The sequence below is a fragment of the Oncorhynchus mykiss genome, chromosome 16 (genome assembly GCF_057628025.1).
Source record: "Oncorhynchus mykiss isolate SJ-2025 chromosome 16, ASM5762802v1, whole genome shotgun sequence".
Taxonomy (NCBI): Eukaryota; Metazoa; Chordata; class Actinopteri; order Salmoniformes; family Salmonidae; genus Oncorhynchus; species Oncorhynchus mykiss.
Genome location: NC_143037.1, coordinates 41,811,540 through 41,837,095, shown reverse-complemented (window position 1 = coordinate 41,837,095; position 25,556 = coordinate 41,811,540). Strand labels below are relative to the sequence as shown.

Genomic DNA, 25,556 nt, shown 5'->3' with positions numbered 1-25,556 from the left:
AATAGAGACCATTTGAAACGATTATAGAATTTACATACTGGCCTATCTGCTATTGTGGAAACATTAAATACATTCGGCGTATGCATATCATATCATGCATATCATAGCTCTGGTTTAGATCCCTGTAATATAGATACCGTCCATAGGACGTTGTTGAGTTTACTTTGCTGTTGCATATCCGTGTAAAATGACTGCGTAAACGACTTTAAGCTGCTGGCACTCTGAAAACGAAACTAACCAAGCATACAGTGCTAGCCAATGGGCATGATATTATAGTAACAGACATAGGAAAGGTCCATTGAATGGTACCCGTTAGGCGGACGTAAGTATTGCCGCACACTACACACAGTAATTTACGGTAACTTCCAGTAAACAGGTGTTTGTTGTAGGGTTCTCAGGACTCCGGCATGCACGCCCACGCAGTACTGATGGCACACGTTCATGAGGTGAATAGACGAGACATAATTGGTGCATCATGTTTGGGGGACATAGTCATAGCATATTGGTTTAAAAAGTACTGACATATACAAACCACAGACATGTACATATTTACTTTAGTTCATGTGTAATAATGACCAGACACTTGTATCCTTACGCGTCATTTCACCTTTTTTGGCACACTTGAACGTTGGGCCAGTAACCGAAAGGTCCCAAGTTCGAATCCCACGAGCAGACAAGGTAAGATGGGTACATTTCCATATCCGTCATTAAGTGTATGGCTACAATCATATTAGGACAAGACCATTTGCCAGTTAGGCTACTTTAGCCACCGCCTACATGTCATGTAATCATGATAGATGTCTGCTGCCTTCTAGTTGCGTGCGACTCACCCTCCAGCTCTGACAGGCCACCATGCCCACATGAACGCTGGTGGGCACTAGAGCAAATTCGATTGAACATGATAATACATCATCATTAACTTCATTTAAATATCGTTCAACGGCCTAACCATGAGCGTGTTATCTAAACATTTAGGGTATGGTACTGTAACCACAGATGAAAGGGGAAGTCAGTATCAGTATCTTTGCTGTAACTTTCCATTGCAATTTTTTTTTGCGGATGCAATGTGTTTGACTTTAGATGTGAGAACATAGAGATGCCACAAGAGGGAGTTGTTAGACCGCCTACATTTGATTCCTCTTCATTCACTGACCTCAGCAGAGGCAGCGAGGAGGCCAGGGCACGACATGCGGTGGAGGGATGTTCTCTGATGGATAGAACAGTTGGGATGTATGCAATGACCTCAACATGGTCAGTGAATGTGTCGGACGTAGAACCACCATGATATAAGCCTGGTTGTAGATCGATTAGGGCCTGTCAAGTGTTTGCTTCTTCCTGCTTGGGTTAGCATTGGGACAGGGAATGCAGATTTTTTTAGATCAGTGATCGGGTTGGTTATAGGGGACCCCTAAAACAGTTAAATTGTGTGTTTCACTGAGTATGTTTGTATGTGTTTCTCTTTGTGTTCTTGTCTGTGTTTTTGTATGTAAACGCTTCCTGTGTGTGTGTGTGTGTAGAGATTGGTTGTGCGTCTGTGTGTGTGTGTGTGTGTGTGTGTGTGTGTGCATCATGGTGTACTAGTAACGTTTGCAGGGATGAAGCTTAATGTGTCTGTACAATGCTGTAATCAATATCAATTATGCACTTAAAATAACATAAGGTAGAATAAAAACACACAGTAAGAAATAAGAACATGAGAAAGTAAGCATACTATTTACAGGGTCAGTTCCAATACCATATCTACAATGTGCAGGGATACTGGAGTGATAGAGGTAGATATGTGTAAGGGTAAAGTGACTAGGCATCAGGACATGTTATGATTAACAGCGTATCAGCAGGGTAAATGAAGAGTGTGTGTGTGTGTGTGTGTGTAGAGTCAGTATAAATGTGTGTGCATGTTATGTGTGTGTTGATGTGTCAGTGTGTGTGAGTGTGTAGAGTCCTGTGAGTGTGCATAGAGACAGTGCAACAACAACAATAAAATACAAGGGTCAACTCAAATAGTCTGTGTAGCCATTTAGCAGTCTTATGGCTTGGGGATAGAAGCTGTTCAGGTGCGTGTTGGTGTCAGACTTCATGCACCGGTACCGCTTGCTGTACAGAGAGTTGCTGTACAGAGAGAACAGTCTATGGCTTGGGTGGCTGGAGTCACCCAAGGCCAATTTTCCGGGCCTGGATGGCAGAGTGTGTGGCCCCAATGATGTACTGGGCTGTCCACACTACCTTCTGTAGTGCCTTGCAATCGAGGGTGGTGCTGTTGCCATACCAAGCAGTGATGCAGCCAGTCAAGATGCTCTCAATGGTGCAGCTATAGAACTTTTTGAGGATTTCAGGGACCATGCCAAACCTTTTAAACTTCCCGAGGGGGAAGAGGTGCTGTCACACCTTCTTCACGACTCTACGCGTGTGAGTGGACCATTTTAAATCCTTAGTGATTTGGACACCAAGGAACTTAAAGCTCTCAACCCACTCCACTGCAGCCCCATCGATGTGGATGAGGGCATGCTCACCCCCCCAGTTTCCTGTAGTCCACGATCAGCTCCTGGTGTTTACTGACACAAACACACACACCATTCCCTGGCAGACCTCTCTCGCTCAACTCTCTCTTTCTCTCTCAGAACAGAAGTACCGCAGTTAGGGTTTCCTGTGTGTGTGTTTTGTAGTATTTTGCCGTGTCCTCTTCGTTGCTATATTTCATTTTCTGCATGGTTGAAGGACTGCACCATTGAAACACTGTTTGAGATGGTCCACATACCAGAAAGACACAGCTCAGCTGAAGGTTGTCATGACTGAAACACTAGCAAACACACACAATATTGTTCTTGATTGTTTTCTTATGTCTTAACCAAGGTTTTCTTTTTCTACAGGTTTTGAACAGCGCCACAGAAGGGTGGAGAATAGAGCCAGAGTATTGATTTGAGGCTATCTTGCTTGAAAGTGAGAAGGAATTATTTCTTTATTTCTTTCTTTCTTTCTTTCTTTCTTTCTTTCTTTCTTTCTTTCTTTCTTTCTTTCTTTCTTTCTTTCTTTCTTTACACAGCCCCTTAGCTTCCCTGTTTCTAAATTGCCCAATAGTAAATCAGTCATTATAGTGGATGTAACACATAACAGAATTTGTCCCTCACAGCAAATAAACCTTTGAAATGGGAACTAAAATTACAGTTTGAAATATGGTTTGAGACAAAACAATAATGGTCGGGCCTATTAACATCACCACCAGGGGTCAACAGTTCAGCACGTCATCTTTAAAATGTATTTAGCCTGTTAATGATGGCCATCAGATTCCTATCTCTCTTTCCTGCTCACTCGCTCCCTTGCTCTCTCTCTCCCTGCCATAGCCTGGAGGAGTGTTGTAGCCAGCATCTGGAGTCAGGCTGTGTGAATGGGATCCTTTCTTACGGGGGCCTGCGCTCCAGTGAGCGCACTCAGGGCATGGGGCACTGCACTGCAGGCCTACCAAGGTAGGAGTAGGCAGGGGAAAATGAGGTGCAGGGGTAGGGCCAGGCAGGCAGGGAAATGGAGAGTCAGGGGGGATGGAGTAGGATAGGGGGTTGGGGATATTGGGAGACCACAGAGTTTATCACCAAACACGGCCACTAGCTTTGAGGCTCTTTTCAGAGTCTCACCTTTCCTGCTGTATACGATCTAATTTCATGTTCTGTCCTCTCCCCAATTTATTTCTTCTTCCCGTCCTCTCTCTCTGTTTTAGGGGAAACAGTGGGGACAGGTCTGGTAGTATAAATGAAATGGAGAGGGCCAAGTGGCTGGGGTTAGGGAGGCAGATTTATTGGGGTTTGGGATGGGAGGAAGAGGCTTGGTGGTCCAGTGCTGGGACTGGGGCTGGTGGGGAGGCTAGCTACATAAAAATGGTTGCCGGTCTTGTCTTGTAATGAGATAATAAAATCTAAAAACGCTGGGGATCATGGATAATACCTTCCAAGGCCCTCCTCTCCACAGGGGACCTGGTGGGTGGGCTGACTGGCTCTGACTGCTCTCTCTATTTATTTTACTAGGCATGTCCGTTAAGATCAAATTATTATTTTCAATGACGGCCTAGGAACACTGGGTTAACTGCCTTGTTCAGGGGCAGAACGACAGATTTGTATCTTGTCAGCTCGGGGATTCAATCTTGCATCCTTTTGGTTACTAGTCCAACACTCTAACCACGAGGCTACCTGCCACTCTCTCTATGGTGACGGTCAAGTAGGGGATGAGGTGGTAGTTATAGAGATCAGATGAGGTGTTGGTTCTATTTTCAGGTTCTATTCAGAGTTGAAGTGCAGGCCCACTCCTTTCGTAGTTCTTTGAGCTTTTTATTGAAGCGATAGTAAAGATGGGGGAGGGTGAGTCAAAGGGCAGTGAGTGGGCCAGATTCAAACCCATGTCGACTCTGGCATACATGTGTGCCGGGGTCAGTGGCTGTAACTGCTGGACGACGCAGGCCACGGTTTGAAGGAAGTTTCAGACAACTGGAGGCATGAGCGCCTGAATAGTGAACACCCCTGATGGCTCTACAGCCTCTCGAGGTTATAGCACTTATCAATTATTATCTCTAGCTCTTTATTGAACAATTATATCCACATTCATTCATTAACTGAATCCCAAGGTGGAATGTACAAGAAATGTAGCTAGGCCCACTGAACATATCGCCGATAAACTCAGAAAAGTCAAGTGAATGAATGGACGCACTTGCTTAGGCTCTACCGGTGCCCAGAGCAGACAGATGTTGCATTGATGTTACAAGTCATTATACCACCCCGCTCTTAATGATCTGCCCGCTTTGTCCCCCAACGGGTCAAATGCGAATGCTCCCTACATGTGGTTCCGTGCAGTACAACGGCTACTCCAGTGGTTATAGGCCTGCATCAGTTTGCATACATTTAAATGGATAATTATATGGAGTGTTTTTCTCTTATTGACCCTAAGAGGGATAGCCTATTCCTTTCCTTAAAAAACAAACAAGAGGTATGCCTATCATGCCTATCATGCCTATCATGCCTATCATGCCTATCATGCCTATCATGCCTATCATGCCTATCATGCTGGCCAGGATAAAGGATCAATGTATACTTTAGAAGTGTCTAATCTATCTCAGAAGGCAGAGTCCTAGACAGGACTCCTTAATAATTATCACTATATTTACATACTTCACAAACACTGATTATGCTAGTTGACTGCACATAGCATAGACACATAGTGCTGACACTCACTCCGCAGTGGTTGGGAATACGTATGGGAGTTGAACATGCAGCGACCCAGACCCCCTTTACTGTCAGAGATTACACAATGTCTTTTTCATTTTTTAAATAAAAAATAATAATAATGAAAGAAGTATCTCATTTAGTTCTAGTTGGGCAATGGAATCATAAGTGTGTATATATACTGTATGTATTTTTTTTTTAAATTCTCCTTCATAACGCACCTTGCTTAAAGGGATACTTCTGGATTTTGGGAATGAGGCCCTTGATCTACTTCCCTAGAGACAGATGTGTGCATTTTGAAGGAAGTTTAAGTCTAAGACTAGCGCAATTGCTAACTAGTATTATCACAATGACTGAAGTCCATTGGTATCTTCTAGCAAGTTGGAAATCACAGCTGGCCTTGTACATTGTTTGCTTCCTCCAGCCATTCGGGATAAACTGTTTCGGTTTCAATGACTCAATATTTTGGACAAGAACTGATGAATGTAAATAAGGCTGGGAATGTCAATTACAATCGAACTAGCAAGTCAATCATAATGTGGCTAATAGGCTAGCTTATCTATTTATGTAGCTATTTATTTAGCAAGCTAAAAACACAGAGCATGAAGTTAGCTAGCTGCTGGGAGAATTTTGTCATTGGACGAGTGGGTGAGTGGCCAACTTTTTCCACTCATATCGTTTTTGATTCAGGTGTCATTTAGTTAGGTACACTGAAGAAAAATATAAATGCAACATGCAACAATTTCAAAGATGTTACTGAGGTACAGTTCATATAAGGAACAGTCAATTGAAATCAATTATTTAGGCCCTAATCTATGGATTCCACATAACTGGGAATACAGATATGCCTCAATTGGTCACAGATACCTTAAAAAAATATTGGGGCATGGATCAGAAAACCAGTCAGTATCTGGTGTGACCACCATTTGCCTCATGCAGTGCAACACATCTCCTTCGAATAGAGTTGATCAGGCTGTTGATGGTGGCCTGTGGAATGTTGTCCCATTCCTCTTTAATGGCTGTGCGATGTTGCTGGATATCAGCGGTAACTGGAACACGTTGTCGTACACGTCGATCCAAAGCATCCCAAACATGCTCAATGGGTAGCATGTCTGTTGAGTATTAAGGCCATGGAAGAACATGCTCATTTTCACCTTCCAGGAATTGTGTACAGATCCTTGCGACATTATGTTAAAAATGTGAGAAATAAGCTTTTAGTGCGTATGGACAATTTCTGCGATCTTTTATTTCAGCTCATGAAATGGGACCAACTCTTCACATGTTGCATTTATATTTTTGTTCAGTGATTCATTTTGCTAGCTAGCTATGCTGAACTTGAACAGCTTTTATCCGCACTATTCCCCATTATTTATCAGTGCAATTTCTGTCAACCAACTACAAGCTGAAAAAGTTTGAGAGGGTTTATCTACTGTTCCCTTGTTAGATTTTAGCTCATCTCGCTCTGGCCAACATTTGTTTGTTGATCTTTTTGTTGTTGATGAATAGTTCCCAAATGTAAGAGTACTCCCGTGGTATTTACATATTTGCAGAAATCCATTCAGGTGTATTGGGGCGTTTGGCGAATGCTTTCTAATGATCTAAAGTTGCGCTGTTGGTACTGTAAACAGACGTGCTCCAATGTCAGAAAGAAAAAAAAAGCATCATATTCTTCCTGGGGATGTATATGAGCAGATTTTAATCAGATTTCTTATTGCTAAAATGCTGTGAGTTCCACTAAGTCTGGTCAAGACTTTATAATGTATATATTTTTATTTTGTATCGTACAGAGACATAGTCACTGACCAATAACCTGCATTAAGGGGAAAGACCACTACAGAGGCACCAATAAGGTCGCTCTCTCATCTGTGCAACAGAACAGGACAGGTTTATATGGGAAGCATCAAAGGGGAAGAGGTGAAAAAGGAACCTGAGGGATTTATTGTTCTGTTCAGTTTTTGTATGTTTTGTTAATATATGCCCACTAAGAAGCTTGAGGTTTGAGCAATACTATTTTAATTGTAGCTGTTTATGTCGTGAATCAACAACGTACATAATGTATGGAGTCAATATGAGACCAAAAATATGTAAAGACTAAGGCTATTGCAGTGACCACAGTAAATTCCACGTGACCATTGAGTCATGGTAATCTCCTTTTATGCTCTCTGGACATGTGTTGGTAGTACCCAACTAGCTAACGACCTGGCTAATGGCCTGGTACTCAGGGCTTTATTGTCCCTCTAACCACTCTGACATCAATGCAAATGCAATCAAAAATCACATCAAACACATCATCAAAACAGTATGTGCTTTTAAAACCCACCTCACTGTGAGCTGAGCTGAAAACATGGTCGTTGTGGAAGTTGTTTGAAAGCCTAACACAACAAAATGGACAGTGCTCTCTAATGTGATGATTCATTCAAAACACTATATGCATATTCAATCTTCTGCATAGGCCTATAATGCATAGGCCTATATATGAGCCCATGCACCACCCCATTTATTGAAAAAAATAATAATGATTGAGACATTATACAATACATAGCCTACTACATATTACGCACAGCAGAAAAAAAACATTTTAAAACGCTGAACATAGTTGGAGTAGCCTATGCTCCAATATTAAACAAATTCTAGTAATCACATTTGACTGTGGACTGCATTATTATGCATCCTGGATGGACTGGTTACCTTATGCTAAACTCCAAACTTCATATCCATGAGTCTGGGAGAGAAAATATAGGCCTAGGCAATGCTGTTGGTTCATTGATTGTGCAGAGTTAGCCTACAATTCTAATGAATTTGAATTTGATTTTGAATAGCCTAGAAATAGGGAACTTTTTAAATATTTTCATAATTAATAGACTTACACATCACCTTTTTAGCTACAGAATATCTCACCACTGTGCGTTTCCATCTCTCCTTCATTCCTTTCTTGAGCGAGCATAGAGAGGGGCTGTCAATAGTTTAATGAAATGTTTCGCTGTGAAAACATGTTACTATTGATGTTCCCAAACAGATTTCAATTGGTTTCCCAAATTAAGCATTGGGTAGCTACAGGGACAGGATTGGAGAGCCTGAGTTTGAGCATACAGAGTTTGAGCGAAATCTCACCTGTCTGACAGAGAGAGGCTGCATGCTCCTTGAACAGTGGTTGATGAGTGGAGTGAAATAACTGGAGTAGCCTATCCAAACAAGCGGAAAGCGGCCTCCATTTGATAAATAGCACTCAAATGAGTGCATATGGATGACATCTTCTTTCCCCCTGCCCATTTGAGAAGTGGCCATTCTAAATCTTAACTGCTTTTACAGATTCAATTGAGAATAGTATGATGGGTGAAAATATGATGACTTGATGAGAGAACAGTGTGTGCAGCCTGAGGCAAGGAACCGAGCTCTTTCTCAAACCATCAATAGCCTATAGTCACATCATGCAGCCCATCTATGTTTTGATTTCTAAGACAAATAACTCTAAATCTAGAGCATAGGACCTGTTTCAAATGATGACTTTTACGCTCAACATAGTCACTTCATATGCGCACTAGCTTCGAAATGGAAAAAATATCCTTTATATTTTATTCAACAAAGTTGTCATTATATTCTTCCTACTATAAAACCATATAATATAAAATAATGGCACATGATTTATAAGACTATCTTATCTACTAAATGGACAAGCCTACAGCCTATGGCATGGCCCATACAGTAGGCCAACTCATATTCTGTTCTTCTGAAATACATTTTCTTCGTATCATATTGTTTCTTGCGACCTGCCGAATATAAATATTGGATTTATTGTGATGGTGTATATTAAATTGATTTATTAGACTTTTTATATTGTTTATATTAATTAACGTCAATTACTGTGAGACCGGCAGTCTTTTGCATGACAATAATCGGCCGACATTTCATGACGGCCACAACCCTAGTAAAGACCCATTTCAATATAATGTGTTATTGAATACATGAACATGTGTGCCATGGAATGTCAATGGAATTGTGCAGGCAGTCAAAAGAATGAAGGTATATTCTTAGAATAAAAAAATAATAATAACACCGTCATCGGGTTTAGGTAAGCTTGGGATGTGTTGTCATTCTCCTCCACCTACTACTTAATATCCAGAGGAGTAAACATTTTCATTGATTCAAAAAAAAAAGTCCCATTTAAGTCTACAGAATTTACTACAAACCCAAATGGACGTTTTTATAAGGGAAACCTAGCACATAAAAAGTCACTCTACTGAATTGTTATTGCCCAGATGAAGAGGACCCAATGTTCATTAATGATTTTATACTAAAACGTTCTCAATGTAAGTGGAATATTATATGGAGAGAGGGGTATTTTAATTGTGAGCGGGATGCAACTCTAGACAAGTCATCAACAAAACTTTAGGACTACCTGTAATAAGGAAGTACGGGTACTAGGATATTTTCCGGGTAGCCTCTGAGAATAACATCTACGAATATACGGTGACTGAGTTCATCAGGAAGTGTATAGGAGGCCCACTGTGACTATTAAAACCTACCCAAACCAGAAACCGTGGATAGAGGGCAGCATTTGCGGTAAACTGGAAGCGCGAATGACCACATAACCATGGCAAGGTGACTGGGAATTTGGCAGAATACAAACAGTGTAGTTATTTCCTCCGTAAGTCAATCAAACAGGCAAAACCTCAGTACAGAGACAAAGTGGAGTCACAATTCAACGGCTCAGACACCAGACGTATGTGGCAGGGTCTACAGACAATCACAGACTACAAAGGGAAAACCAGCCACATCGCGGACACCAACGTCTTGCTTCTGGACAAGCTAAACACCTTCGCCCGCTTTGAGGACAACACAGTGCCACCGACGCGGCCAAGGACTGTGGGCTCTCCTTCTCTGTGGCCGATGTGAGTAAGACATTTTAAGCATGTTAACCTTCACAAGGCTGACGGCCCAGACTCCATCCCTAGCCGTGTCCTGAAAGCATGTGCAGACTAGGTGGCTGGAGTGTTTACGGACATATTCAATCTCTCCATATCGCAGTCTGCTGTCCCCGCTTGCTTCAAGATGTCCACCATTGTTCCTGTACCCAAGAAAGCAAAGGTAACTGAACTAAATGACTATCGCCCCGTAGCACTCACTTCTGTCATTATGAAGTGCTTTGAGAGGCTAGTTAAGGATCATATCACCTCTACCTTACCTGACACCTTCTTCAATTTGCTTACTGCCCCAATAAATCCACAGACTATGCAATCGCCATCTCACTGCACACTGCCCTATTTGTACAATAGGAATACCGATGTAAGAATGCTGTTCAATGACTATAGCTCAGCATTCAACACCATAGTAACCTCCAAGCTCATCATTAAGCTTGGGGCCCTGGGTCGGAACCCCACCCTGTGCAACTTGGTCCTGGACTTCCTGACAGGCCGCCCCCAGGTGGTGAAGGAAGGAAACAACACCTTCACTTCGCTGATCCTCAAATCAGGGGCCCTACAAGGGTGCGTGCTCAGCCCCCTCCTGTACTTCCTGTACACCCATGACTGCGTAGCCTTGCATGCCTCCAACTCAATCATCAAGTTTGCAGACCTGGGCCTGATTACCAACAATGACGAGACAACCTACAGGGAGGAGGTGAGGGCCCTGAGAGAGTGGTGCCAGGAAAATAACCTTTCACTCAATGTCAACAAAACAAAGGAGCTGATAGTGAACTTCAGGAAACAGCAGAGGGAGCACGCCCCTATACACATTGATGTGACCGCAGTGGAGAAGGTGGCAACAGTGCTTCTTCAACCTCAGGAGGCTAAAGAAATTTGGCTTGGCCTCTAAAACCCTCACTAACTTTGACAGATGCACAATTGAGAGGATCCTGTCGGGCTGTATCACCGCCTGGTACGGCAACTGCACCACCCGCATCCGCAGAGCTCTCCAGAGGGTGGTACAGTCTGCCCAACGCATCACCGGGGACACACTGCCTGCCCTCCAGGACACCCACAGCACCCGATGTCACAGGAAGGACAAAAAGATCATCAAGGACATCAACTCCCCGAGCCACGGCCTGTTCACCCCGCTAGGTTTAAAATAATAATAATAATAATTTCACCTTTATTTAACCAGGTAGGCTAGTTGAGAACAAGTTCTCATTTGCAACTGCGACCTGGCCAAGATAAAGCATATCAGTGTGAACAGACAACACAGAGTTACACATGGAGTAAACAATTAACAAGTCAATAACACATTAGAAAAAAAAAGAGTCCAAATACATTGTGTGCTAAAGGCATGAGGAGGTAGGCGAATAATTACAATTTTGCAGATTAACACTGGAGTGATAAATTATCAGATGGTCATGTACAGGTAGAGATATTGGTGTGCAAAAGAGCAGAAAAGTAAATAAATATAAACAGTATGGGGATGAGGTAGGTAAAATTAGGTGGGCTATTTACCGATAGACTATGTACAGCTGCAGCGATCGGTTAGCTGCTCAGATAGCAGATGTTTGAAGTTGGTGCATCAAAGCTGGGACCAAGAGACTGAAAAACAGCTTCTATCTTAAGGCCATCAAACTGTTTAATAGCCATCACTAGCCAGATTCCACCCGGTAACGCAACCCTGCACCTTATTGGCTGCTGTCGGAAGTTGACATACACTTAGGTTGGCGTCATGAAAACTTGTTTTTCAACCACTACAAATTTCTTGTTAAGAAACTATAGTTTTGGCAAGTCAGTTAGGACATCTACTTTGTGCATGACAAGTAATTTTTCTAACAAATGTTTACAGACAGATTATTTCACTTATAATTCACTGTATCACCATTCCAGTGGGTCAGAAGCTTACATACACTAAGTTGACTGTGCCTTTGAACAGCTTGGAAAATTCCAGAAAATGATGTCATGGCTTTAGAAGCTTCTGATAGGCCAATTGACATTATTTGAGTCAATTGGCGGTGTACCTGTGGATGTATTTCAAGGCCTACCTTCAAACTCAGTGCCTCTTTGCTTGACATCATGGGAAAATCAAAAGAAATCGGTCAAGACCACAGAAAAAAAATTGTAGACCTCCACAAGTCTGGCTCATCCTTGGGAGAAATTTCCAAACTCCTGAAGGTACCACGTTCATCTGTACAAACAATAGTACGCAAGTATAAACACCATAGGATCACGCAGCCGTCATACCGCTCAGAAAGGAGACGCGTTCTGTCTCCTAGAGGTGAACACACTTTGGTGCGAACAACAGCAAAGGACCTTGTGAAGATGCTGGAGGAAACAGGTACAAAATTATCTATATCCACAGTAAAACGAGTCCTATATTGACATAACCTGAAAGGCCGCTCAGCAAGGAAGAAGCCACTGCTCCAAAACCGCCATAAAAAAGCCAGACTACGGTTTGCAGCTGCAGTCTGGGACAAATATAATACTTTTTGGAGAAATGTCCTCTGGTCTGATGAAACACAAATTGAACTGTTTGGCCATAATGACCATCGTTATGTTTGTAGGAAAAAAGGGGAGGCTTGCAAGCTGAAGAACACCATCCCAACCGTGAAGCACGGCGGTGGCAGCATCATGTTGTGGGGGTGCTTTTCTGCAGGAGGGACTGGTGCACTTCACAAAATAGATGGCATCATTAGGAAAGAAAGTTATGTGGATATATTGAAGCAACATCTCAAGACAGTCAAGAAGTTAAGCTTGGTCGCAAATGGGTCTTCCAAATGGACAATGACCCCAAGCATACTTCCAGAGTTGTAGCAAAATGGCTTAAGGACAACAAAGTCAAGGTATTGGAATGGCCATCACAAAGCCCTCACCTCAATCCTATAGATTATTTGTGGGCAGAACTGAAAAAGCGTGTGTGAGCAAGGAGGCCTACAAACCTGACTCAGTTACACCAGCTCTGTCAGGAGGAATGGGCCAAAATTCACCCAACTTATTGTGGGAAGCTTGTGGAAGGCTACCCAAAACGATTGACCCAAGCTAAACAATTTAAAGGCAATGCTACCAAATACTAATTGAGTATATGTAAACTTCTGACCCACTGGGAATGTGATGAAAGAAATAAAAGCTGAAATAAATAATTCTCTCTACTATTATTCTTACATTTCACATTCTTAAAATAAAGTGGTGATCCTAACATGCTGACCAGACCGGACACATCGCGTGCGTGAGCGTTGCAAAATAAATGTAGAAATCCATTTTATTAGATTATTGCACCCACACTGCTCGCGCGCGCCAACGAGCGTCTGCGATGCCAAGGGCTAAAATAGAAGTCTTTCCTATTTCTGACGCAGATCGCGCTGAAAGTCCTGCCTCTCCCATCTCCTCATTGGTTTATAGAAGCAGGTATCCACGTGCCATCTTCTCATTGGTTATACCCACGTGGGTGATTGAAAGACAAACTGTTTTGTTGGTAGTTGTGGCAATACTATGAAAGTTTAGATGCCAAACACCATATAAATTAAAAGATGAAAAAGCCTGGAAGGAGGAGAGATGACTAGAAATGATTCGGTTGGCTGTTTTATGTGTGGATTAATTGGCAGAGTAGAGGAGTTTGTGCATTTCAGGTAAAATAACAACTAAATGTTTATATCCCAGGACAAATTAGCTAGCAACAGCAAGCTAGCTAAATAGGACAAATTAGTTAGTAAGTGCAAGCTAACTAGCTAAATTGCCATACATGTTTAATGCTTTTCGACCTGTCCCTAAATTAATGTAATTGGTTCAGAGTTTGTTTTGATATTTTAACCTGCGTGTCGTGATCGCGTTTGGTGTAGGGGGACAAAATTAATTTATGCATGATAGCGCACTATGGCGCACGCGTGCAGCCGGTTTGGGTTCCGTGTTACTGACCTAAAACAGGGACTTTTTTTCTTGGATTAAATGTCAGGAATTGTAATAAAAATTTTAAAAAATAAAAATAAACATTTTTTTTTACATGTATTTGGCTAAGGTGTATGTAAACTTCCTTGGAATCACTGGCATCTTTAAATAATGCAACTCTAGTCACTTTAATGTTTACATACTGCTTTACTCATCTCATATGTATATACTGTATTCTATTCTACTGTATTTTAGTCAATGCCACTCCGACATTGCTCAATCTAATATTTATATATTTCTTAATTCCATTCTTTAACTTTTAGATTTGTGTGTGTTGTTGTGAATCGTTTTTAAATACTACTGCAATGTCGGAGCTAGGAATACAAGCATTTCGCTACACCCGCAATAACATCTGCTAAATATGTGTATGTGACCATTAAAATTGTATTTAATTTGATGGTAGCATCCACATTAATGTACAAGTGTTTTAGAAACATATTCTACTGGAGAGCAGCGAGTTGTGAACAGGCGCACACTTTATTGAGGCAGGAGAAACCAACAGACGGACGCCACTGCGTCAACCAACAGCCAATAGGCAAAAATGCAAAACGCGCAAACAGTCACAATAATTATGTTCAAACAAATAAACATACCTCGTGACAAAACACAGAATGAACGAACACCAGTCTAGCGCTCAAAATTGACACGTAACACAAAACAATTTCACACAAAGACATGATGGGGAACAGAGGAATAAATACATGTAGTGTGATTGGGGAATGAAAACTAGTTGTGCAGGGAACAAGACAAAACAAATGGATAAATGAAAAATGGAGCAGCGATGGCTAGAAAGCCGGTGACGTCGACCGCCGAAAGCCGCCCGAACAAGGAGAGGAGCCGACTTCGGCGGAAGTCGTGACATCTATTCTTATTTACAATAAAAGTGACATAATACATTATTCACCATTCATTTCTAATGGGCACAAAATGATCTGAAACACCACCAAACAAACAGCAAATGCATCCAACAAGTTTGTGGAGTCACAAGCTTGATGTAATTATTGCATGCTTGGAATTGGGGACCAAATACAAACATTCTGACTACTTTAATACACATATAAGTGAATTTGTCCCAATACTTTTAGTCCCCTAAAATGTGGGGACTATGTACAAAAAGTGCTGTAATTTCTAACCGGTTCACCCGATATGGATGAAAATACACTCAAATTAAAGCTTACAGTATGCACTCTGTATCATTTCAAATCTAAAGTGCTGGAGTACAGAGCAAAAAAACAAAAAATGTGTCACAGTCCCAATACTTTTGGAGCTCACTGCCTTGATGTTGTATGAGGTTGAAATATGCTCGATTTGAGTTCAATGGAAAAGCAATAAAACATTTTTTTATAAAAAAAGAGACACAAATAAATGCTTGTGAAACAGTGTGATCTAACCATTTGATCTGGCTGTTCATCTACAGAGTTCCTTTATAGCCTAGCAGTCCATTGATGACATTATCCGACAGTGTTAACTCTTCCCCTGCATGTTCTTTGAAGCCTCGCGCCTGTCTCCTCTCTATTGATCCTGCTGATGCTGTGAACCTCTGAGTTGTCATGTCTTTGATGCATCCATGCTGTAGCTGCCCAGTGCCTTTACAACCCAGATCAATGTCTTGTGTCTGCTGCGTTGTGATGTGTGGTACGGCAGAGTGGAGGCCGAGGATGGATCATCCACAGACACTCACATGAGCGTACGCATGCACACACGCACACATACTGGAGCTGTGGCTGAAAGCCAAGGCTGGAGCTAGGTAATAGGATTGTAAGTGTCTGGGAATGAAGGGTAATGAAATGAGCATCCAGAGCAATCAGAGGGAGAGAGGAACCGAGGAAGGAAGGGAGGGGGCTAACTGACAGAGACAACCTGCAAGACCAGAACAACCCTTCCCCTTTCTCCCTGGCCATGACACCATTATTGCGGTACACACATTTCAGGATTAAAGGCGTGGCAAGCTTTGGTACTTCATACTCTGCTGATAACTTTTATCTCTAACACAAGGTTAAGACATCGGATTATGGTACAATGGTGTTCCCCACAGTCAAAATAACTTTTATGTCTCAAAGATATTACAGAGCTCAATCTGCCTCTGAAAAGACACATACAGATTCCCATGTAGGCCCACAGCACAACATAGCACAGTGTGTCCATGCATGAGCTTTAAACTAGCAGGGGGTCATTTTGGCCTCTTGAAACTTAGAGCTTCGGTTTTGTTGTCTCTTTTCTATATCTTGTCCCATTCCCCGACTCCTTACAAATATTATTCTTCCTGTCTATTCTCAGAATCCCGGTCCTGCTTCCATGTGCTTTTTAACCAATGTTTCAGTGCATTATCGTTATCTGATATGTATTCTATTCCCATTGTGATTTGATTTGTGGAACAGAAATGGCAGATTAGTCTTAAATCCTCCCAAATAGATGATCCACTCATCTGTATAGCTCATGCATCCAGGGCCTCAGCATAATTGCTGTTGATTTGTGGTGAAGGCTGGACAAGACCTGGGTTCAAATAATGGTTGATGTCTTTCAAATACTTTTGAGCGTTTACTTTAGCCTGCCAGGAGTAACAATTGGGCAGAGTTAGCAGTTTTGGGACTATTATATTGGTCCATTAAGCCAGGCTATCTCAATCAAGCATAGATCAATTCGTTTTAAAGATTGTAAATAGTATTTAAACCCAGGTCTGGACAGGACAATGCTTGGCTTATAGCCTACGCTGGGCCAGGAGAAAAGGAACCGATCTGCTCTGCATCCTTCTATCCAACAATACCATCCGATCCAGCATGTGCTTATTAAAACCATTGTGGACCAGGGCATTTCCCCAGTGTCGCCTCTCCCTGTTGTGTCCTATCTGATTGATGTTGACTGGGGTCACCTAAACTTGTAGGAACCAGGGGACCAGGGTATTGCTGTGTGTATGTGTGTGCGTGAGGGTGCACACAGGGGACTAAATGTTTACATGCATTCATTTGACTTAATTTGACTGGTGGCCTAGGCTGAGGTACAGACGCGAGGCCTTACAGATATAGGATCTTAATTGGACTTGTATTGTCACAGCTAAATAATCTTGCCACAACAGGATTTGAACTGTTAGTCCATGATGTTGCTTGATCTGTGATTAGTCTATTAGCTGGTCAAAAGTAGGCTACATGGAGGAAGGATTGTTGACATATATTTTACATTTGTATCTAAAATCATAATTGAGAAGTAGTTAATCAAAGTTGGCATATTTATGATATGTGGGGCATACCCAGGCCTCCTTCAAGACTCCATAATGTTTCAGCTGTAGATGCTACAAAGCAACCATTTGTACAAAGCATCTTATACAGATAAATTGGCATAATAGACCATCATTGCACATCCTGCAAATCACCAGCAGAGGGTGTCCATTTTGAATCCATTTTCACATTCACTCTGTTGGTAATGATTGCAAATTGGATCATAACTCTAAAAGTAGCAGACATCCCACTCTGGAACTTTGTATCCATGTATGGTATGTTATGTTCAACAATATATTGAAAGTAAACTTTTTTTTCTCCAATATTCATAAATTAATGTTTTAAGAAGTTATTGAAATCAAAATACTACTCATATTAAAGCTTCATATGCGACCAATGTTTGCTTTGTAGCACTTACAGATTACACACTATGAGTCTTAAAGGAGGCCTGGGCTGGGTAAGGCCAAAATGTCATAAATATACTAACTTTTATCAGTAATTTCTCAGTTATGCTTTTAGACACATGTCAAAAATACTTCCTCCAAAGGACTATTCTAGGGATTGCTTTTCGTGAAATTCCCCAAAATCATGGTCTTCTTTTGTCTGTGTTTTCTTGAAGAATCACTTCAGAAAGTATTCAGGACCCTTGACTTTTTCCACATTTTGTTATGTTACAGCCTTATTCTAAAATGGATTACATTTAAAAAAAACTCAGCAATCTACACACAATACCCCATAATGAGAAAGCGAAAAAAAAAATTGTAATGTTTGCAAATCTATTGAAAAGAAACAACAGAAATACCTTATTTACATAGAGTTGAAGTTGGAAGTTTACATACACCTTAGCCAAATACATTTAAACTCAGTTTTTCACAATTCCTGACATTTTAATCTGAGTAAAATTTCCCTGTTTTAGGTCAGTTAGGATCACCACTTTATTTTAAGCATGTGAAATGTCAGAATAATAGTAGAGATAATTATTTATTTCAGCTTTTAATTCTTTCATCACATTCCCAGTGGGTCAGAAGTTTACATACACTCAATTAGTATTTGGTAACATTGCCTTTAAATTGTTTAACTTCTCTAGGGTAAGGGCAGCATTGGGAATTCTGGATGAAAAGCGTGCCCAAATTAAACTGCTTGCTACTCAGCCATAAAAGCTAGAATATGCATATAATATTTAGAAGTTTCTAAAACTGTTTGAATGATGTCTGTGAGTATAACAGAACTCATATGGCAGGCAAAAACCTGAGACAAAATCCAACCAGGAAGTGGGAAATCTGAGGTTTGTAGTTTTTCGACTCTTGCCCTATCGAATACACAGTGTCTATGGGGTCATGTTGAACTTCTTAAGGCTTCCACTATATGTCAACAGTCTTTAGAACGTTGTTTGATGCTTCTACTCTGAAGTGGAGCCGTATGAGAGGGGAATGAGTCAGGGGTCTGCCAGCAGTCACGAGCTCAGTCTCGCACGTTCACGTGAGAGCGACCTGCGTTCCATTGCATTTCTGAAGACAAAGGAATTCTCCTGTTAGAACATTATTGAACATTTATATTAAAAACATCCTAAAGATTGATTCTATACATTGTTTGAGATGTTTCTACGGACTGTAACGGAACTTTTGGACTTTTCATGTGCTTGTGCGCCATGAAGGATTACTGGGCTGAATGCGCTAACAACGAGGAATATGGACATAAATGATGGACATTATCGAACAAAACAAAAATGTATTGTGGAACTGGGATTCCTGGGAGTGCATTCTGATGAATATCATCAAAGGTAAGTGAATATTTATAAAGTTATTTCTGACTTCTGTTGACTCCAACATGGCAGATATCAATTTGGTTTGATTTGTCGTCTGAGCGCCGTACTCAGATTATTGCATGGTTTGCTTTTTCCGTAAAGTTTTTTTGAAATCTAACACAGTGATTGCATTAAGGAGAAGTATATATTTTTAATTCTGTGAATAACACTTGTATCGTTTATCAATGTTTATTATGAGTATTTATGTAAATTTATGTGGCTCTCTGCAAAATCACCAGATGTTTTGGAACTACTGAACATAACGCGTCAATGTAAACTCAGAGTTTTGGATATAAATATGAACTTAACCGAACAAAACATACATGTATTGTGTAACATGAAGTCCTATGAGTGTCATCTGATGAAGATCATCAAAGGTTAGTGATTCATTTTATCTATATTTCTGCTTTTTGTGACTCCTCTCTTTGGCTGGAAAAACGGCTGTGTTTTTCTGTGACTTGGCTCTGACCTAACATAATCGTTTGGTTTGCTTTCGTCATTAAGCCTTTTTGAAATTGGAGACTGGCTGGATTTACAACAAGTGTATCTTTAAAATTGTGTAAAATACGTGGGACACTACCGTACCCTAGAGAGGTAAACTTGGGTCAAACGATTTGGGTAGCCTTCCACAAGCTTCCTGTAATAAATTGGGTGAATTTTGGCCCATTCCTCCTGACAGAGCTGGTGTAACTGAGTCAGGTTTGTAGGACTCCTTGCTCGCACACACTTTTTCAGTTCTGCCCACAAATGTTCTATAGGATCGAGGTCAGGGCTTTGTGATGGCCACTCCAATAGCTTGAATTTGTTGTCCTTAAGCCATTTTGTCACAACTTTGAAAGTATGCTTGGGGTCATTGTCCGTTTGGAAGACCCATTTGCGACCAAGCTTTTTACTTCCTGACTGAAGTCTTGAGATGTTGCTTCAATATATCCACATAATTTTATTTCCTAGTGATGCCATTTATTTTGTGAAGTGCACCAGTCCCTCCTGCAGCAAAGCACCCCCACAACATGATGCTGCCACCCTCGTGCTTCACAGTTGGGATGGTGTTCTTCCCCTTGCAAGCCTCCCCCTTTTTCCTCCAAACATAACAATGATCATTATGGCCAAACAGTTCAATTTGTGTTTCATCAGACCAGAGGAGATTTCTTCAAAAAGTATGATCTTTGTCCCAATGTGCAGTTGCAAACTGTAGTCTGGCTTTTTTTAATGGCGGTTTTGGAGCAGTGGCTTCTTCCTTGCTGAGCGGCCTTTCAGGTTATGTCAATATAGGACTCATTCTACTGTGGATCTAGATACTTTTGTACCTGTTTCCACCAGCATCTTCACAAGGTCCTTTGCTGTTTTGGGATTGATTTGCACTTTTCGCACCAAAGTACTTAATCTCTAGTAGACAGAATGAATCTCCTTTCTGAGCGGTACCATGGTCCCATGGTGTTTATACTTGCGTACTATTGTATGTACAAATGAACGTGGTACCTTCAGGTGTTTGGAAATTGCTCCCAAGGATGAACCAGACTTGTGGAGGTCTACAATTTTTCTTCTGAGGTCTTGGCTGATTTCTTTTGATTTTCCCATGATGTCAAGCAAAGATCTTCCATTCCTCTCAATTTTTGGGGAAAAAGCTTCAACTCACTGCCTTCCTGAAGACAAGCAATGTGCACGAAGTGCTTCAGTCTGGTTTTAGACCCCATCATAGCACTGAGACTGCACTTGTGAAGGTGGTAAATGACCCTTTAATGGCGTCAGACCTAGGCTCTGCATCTGTCCTCGTGCTCCTAGACCTTAGTGTTGCTTTTGATACCATCGATCACCACATTATTTTGGATAGATTGGAAACCCAAATTGGTCTACACGGACAAGTTCTGGCCTGGTTTAGATCTTATCTGTCGGAAAGATATCAGTTTGTCTCTGTAAATGGTTTGTCCTCTGACAAATCAACTGTACATTTCGGTGTTCCTCAAGGTTCCGTTTTAGGACCACTATTGTTTTCACTATATATTTTACCTCTTGGATGTCATTTGAAAACATAATGTTAACTTTCACTGCTATGCGGATGACACACAGCTGTACATTTCAATGAAACATGGTGAAGCCCCAAAATTGCTCTCAGTTGAAGCCTGTGATTCAGGCATAAGGAAATGGATGGCTGCAAACTTTGAACTTTAAAACTCTAACAAATTAGAGATGCTTGTTCTAGGTCCCAAGAAACAAAGAGATCTTCTGTTGAATCTGACAATTAATCTTGATGACCATCCTACCAATCCTCGACTTCGGCGATGTCATTTACAAAATAACCTCCAATACCCTACTCAATTAATTGGATGCAGTCTATCACAGTGCCATCCGTTTTGTCACCAAAGCCACATATACTACCCACCACTGCGACCTGTACGCTCTCATTGGCTGGCCCTCACTTCATATTCATCGCCAAACCCACTGGCTCCAGGTCATCTACAAGACCCTGCTAGGTAAAGTCCCCCCTTATCTCAGTTCACTGGTCACCATAGCAGAACCCACCTGTAGCACGCGCTCCGGCAGGTCACCCCCAAAACCAATTCTTTCTTTGGCCGCTTCTCCTTCCAGTTCTCTGCTGCCAATGACTGGAGTGAACTACAAAAATCTCTGAAACTGGAAACACTTATTTCCCTCACTAGCTTTAAGCACCAGCTGTCAGAGCAGCTCACAGATTACTGCACCTGTACATAGGCCATCTATAATTTAGCCCAAACAACTACGACTTTCCCTACTGTATTTATTTATTTTGCTCCTTTGCACCCCATTATTTCTCTCTACTTTGCACATTCTTCCACTGCAAATCAACCATTTCAGTGTTTTATTTGCTGTATTGTATTTACTTCGCAACCATTGCCTTTACCTCCCTTATCTCACCTCACTTGCTCACATTGTATATAGACTTATTGTTCTACTGTATTATTGACTGTATGCTTGTTTTACTCCATGTGTAACTCTGTGTTGTTTTATGTGTCGAACTGCTTTGCTTTTTCTTGGCCAGGTCGCAATTGTAAATGAGAACTTGTCTTGCCTACCTGGCTAAATAAAGGTGAAATAAAAATAAATAAAAAATGGTTGTACAGTCGTCTCAAATAAAACTGTGAAGGACCTCGGCATTACTCTGGACCCTGATCTCTCTTTTGACGAACATGTCAAGACTGTTTCAAGGACAGCTTTTTTCCATCTATGTAACATTGCAAAAATCAGAAACTTTCTGTCCAAAAATGATGCAGAAGGTTAGGTTCTACTACTGCAATGCTTTACTTTCCGTCTACCCGGATAAAGCACTAAATAAACTTCAGTTAGTGCTAAATACGGCTGCTAGAATCCTGACTAGAACCAAAGAATTTGATCATATTACTCCAGTGCTAGCCTCCCTACACTGGCTTCCTGTTAAGGCAAGGGCTGATTTCAAGGTTTTACTGCTAACCTACAAAGCATTACATGGGCTTGCTCCTACCTATCTTTCCGATTTGGTCCTGCCGTACATACCTACACGTACGCTATGGTCACAAGACGCAGGCCCCCTAATTGTCCCTAGAATTTCTAAGCAAACAGCTGGAGGCAGGGCTTTCTCCTAAAGAGCTCCATTTTTATGGAATGGTCTGCCTACCCATGTGAGAGATGCAGACTCGGTCTCAACCTTTAAGTCTTTACTGAAGACTCATCTCTTCAGTAGTTCATATGATTGAGTGTAGTTTGGCCCAGGAGTGTGAAGGTGAACGGAAAGGCTCTGGAGCAACGAACCACCCTTGTTGTCTCTGCCTGGCCAGTTCCCCTCTCTCCACTGGGATTATCTGCCTCTAACCCTATGACAGGGGCTTAGTCACTGGCTTACTGGTGCTCTTCCATGCCGTCCCTAAGAGGGGTGCGTCACTTGAGTGGGTTGAGTCACTGACGTGATCTACCTGTCTGGGTTGGCGCCCCCCCTTGGTTTGTGCCGGGGCGGAGATCGTTGTTGGTTATACTCGGCCTTGTCTCAGAATGATATGTTGGTGGTTGACGATACCCCTCTAGTGGTGTGGGGGCTGTGCTTTGGCAAAGTAGGTTGGATTATATACTGCCTGTTTGGCCCTATCCGGGGGTATCATCGGATGGGGCCACAGTGTCTCCTGCCTGTCTCAGACTCCAATATTTATGCTGCAGTAGTTTGTGTCGGGGGGCTAGGGTCAGTTTGTTATATCTGGAGTACTTCTCCTGTCTTATCCGGTAGCCTGTGTGAATTTAAGTATGCTCTCTCTAATTCCCTCTTTTTTTCTTTCTCTCTCTCGGAGGACCTGAGCCCTAGGACCATGCCTCAGGACTACCTGGCATGATGACTCCTTGCTGTCCCCAGTCCACCTGGCCGTGCTGCTACTCCAGTTTCAACTGTTCTGCCTGCGGCTATGGAACCCTGACCTGTTCACCGGACGTGCTACCTGTCCCAGACCTGCTGTTTTCAACTCTCTAGAGACAGCAGGAGCGGTAGAGATACTCTTAATGATCGGCTATGAAAAACCAACTGACATTTACTCCTGAGGTGCTGACTTGTTGCACCCTCGACAACATCTGTGATTATTATTATTTGACCATGCTGGTAATTTATGAACATTTGAACATCTTGGCCATGTTCTGTTATAATCTCCACCCAGCACAGCCAGAAGAGGACTGGCCACCCCTCATAGCCTGGTTTCGCTCTAGGTTTCTTCCTAGGTTTTGGCCTTTCAATGGAGTTTTTCCTAGCCACCGTGCTTCTACACCTGCATTGCTTGCTGTTTGGGGTTTTAGGCTGGGTTTCTGTACAGCACTTTGAGATATCAGCTGATGTAATAAGGGCTATATAAATCAATTTGATTTGATTGGAATTAGCCTATCAGAAGCTTCTAAAGCCATGACATCATTTTCTGGAATTTTCCATGCTGTTTATATATAGTCAACTTTGTGTATGTAAACTTCTGACCGTCTGTAATTGTGATACAACTTGCCAAAACTATAGTTTGTTAAACAAGAAATTTGTGGAGTGGTTAAAAAACAAGTTTTAATGACTCCAACCTAAGTGTATGTACACTTCCGATTTAAACTGTAAGTATTCAGAGAGACTTAAAATGTAGCTCAGGTGCATTGGACTCCACCTGTGGTGAATTCACTCTACCAATCAGGCCTTTTTGGTAGAGTAGCCAGACAGAAACCACTTCTCAGGACAGCCCGCTTGGAGTTTGCCAAAAGGCACCTAAAGATTCTCAGACCATGAAAAACAAGATTCTCTGTTCTGATGAAACCAAGATTGAACTATTCGGCCTGAATGCCAAGTGTCACATCTGGAGGAAAACTAGCACCACCCCTATGGTGAAGCATCATGCTGTGAGGAAGTTTTTCAGCGGCAGGGACTGGGAGACTAGTCAGGATTGAGGCAAAGATGAACTGAGTAAAGTACAGAGAGATCATTGATGAAAACCTGCTCCAGAGCACTTAGGACCTCAAGACTGGGGGCAACGCTTCACCCTCCAGCAGGACAACGACCCTAAGCACACAGCCAAGACAATGCAGGAGTGACTTTGGGACAAGTCTCTGAATGTCTTTGAGTGTTCCAGCCATTGCCCGGACTTGATCTCTATTGAATATCTCTGGAGAGACCTGAAAATAGCTGTGCAGCAAATGCTCCCCATCCAACCTGACAGAGCTTGTGATGATCTGCAAAGAAGAATGGGAGAAACTCCCCAAATACAGGTGTGCCACGCTTGTACTGTAGCGTCATACCCAAGAAGTATGGGGTATGGTGTGTAGATTGATGAGGGGGGGAAAAAACTATTCAATCAATTTTAGAATAAGGCTGTAACGTAACAAAATGTGGGAAAAGTCCAGGGGGCTAAATACTTTCCGAAGGCACTGCATTAGTGTGTTAGTGTGTGTTTTCAGTGAATGTGTTTTAAGTCACAAGGCTCTTCTGCATTTCCTGCAGTGCAAGAAATAGCTTTGGGCTATTTCAAAGCAGAAAATAAGAAATCCAGATATCAATGTTTTTGTGTGACGAGTCTGCGTTTCGACAGTGAAGTCAAGTACACGCTCAGACTGGGTGGGTCGTTAACTGACTAATGACAATGTTGTGTAAGAGTTGCATGCTGATTTTGCTCCTCTGTTGGCGTTATTGAGAGCTGATCGACTGACTTACTGACCGCCGTTAAGGAGAAATATAGGTGAATTTGGCCATCTTAAGTTTGATAAAGAAAGACAGGGGAAGGAAAGAGAGGAGATAGACAGAAACTATTGTTGTGCTGAAGGTGAAACCCCTCCTGTGTTACTGTAGAGCTTCTGTGTCCCTGTACTGCTTAAATTCACTGAATGATTAAACAGGTGGCCATTGATTCTTGTGGTAAACATTAATTCCATACAAAAAAAAGCATTTTTCACTCTGATTGGATCATCTGTCTGTCTCTGTGTCTCTCACATTTCCCCCTTAATACAATACAGCTTGTGAAGGCGTTACAAATTGGAA

The 25,556-nt window shown here is 41.8% G+C and overlaps 1 long non-coding RNA gene across 3 annotated transcripts; it reads left to right on the top strand.

Annotated features, from left to right (window-relative positions):
• The first annotated feature begins 176 nt into the window (after window positions 1–176).
• Window positions 177–25,556, top strand: LOC118939532 (uncharacterized). Of its 3 annotated transcripts, XR_016487260.1 has the most exons (4): window positions 351–446; window positions 638–678; window positions 2,868–2,937; window positions 23,359–25,425. It is a non-coding gene; the product is annotated as an uncharacterized LOC118939532 (long non-coding RNA). The 3 variants fall into 3 exon arrangements; XR_016487262.1 differs by lacking the exons at window positions 351–446; window positions 638–678 and adding an exon at window positions 177–322; XR_016487261.1 differs by lacking the exon at window positions 638–678 and having other exon boundaries at window positions 233–446; window positions 23,359–25,556.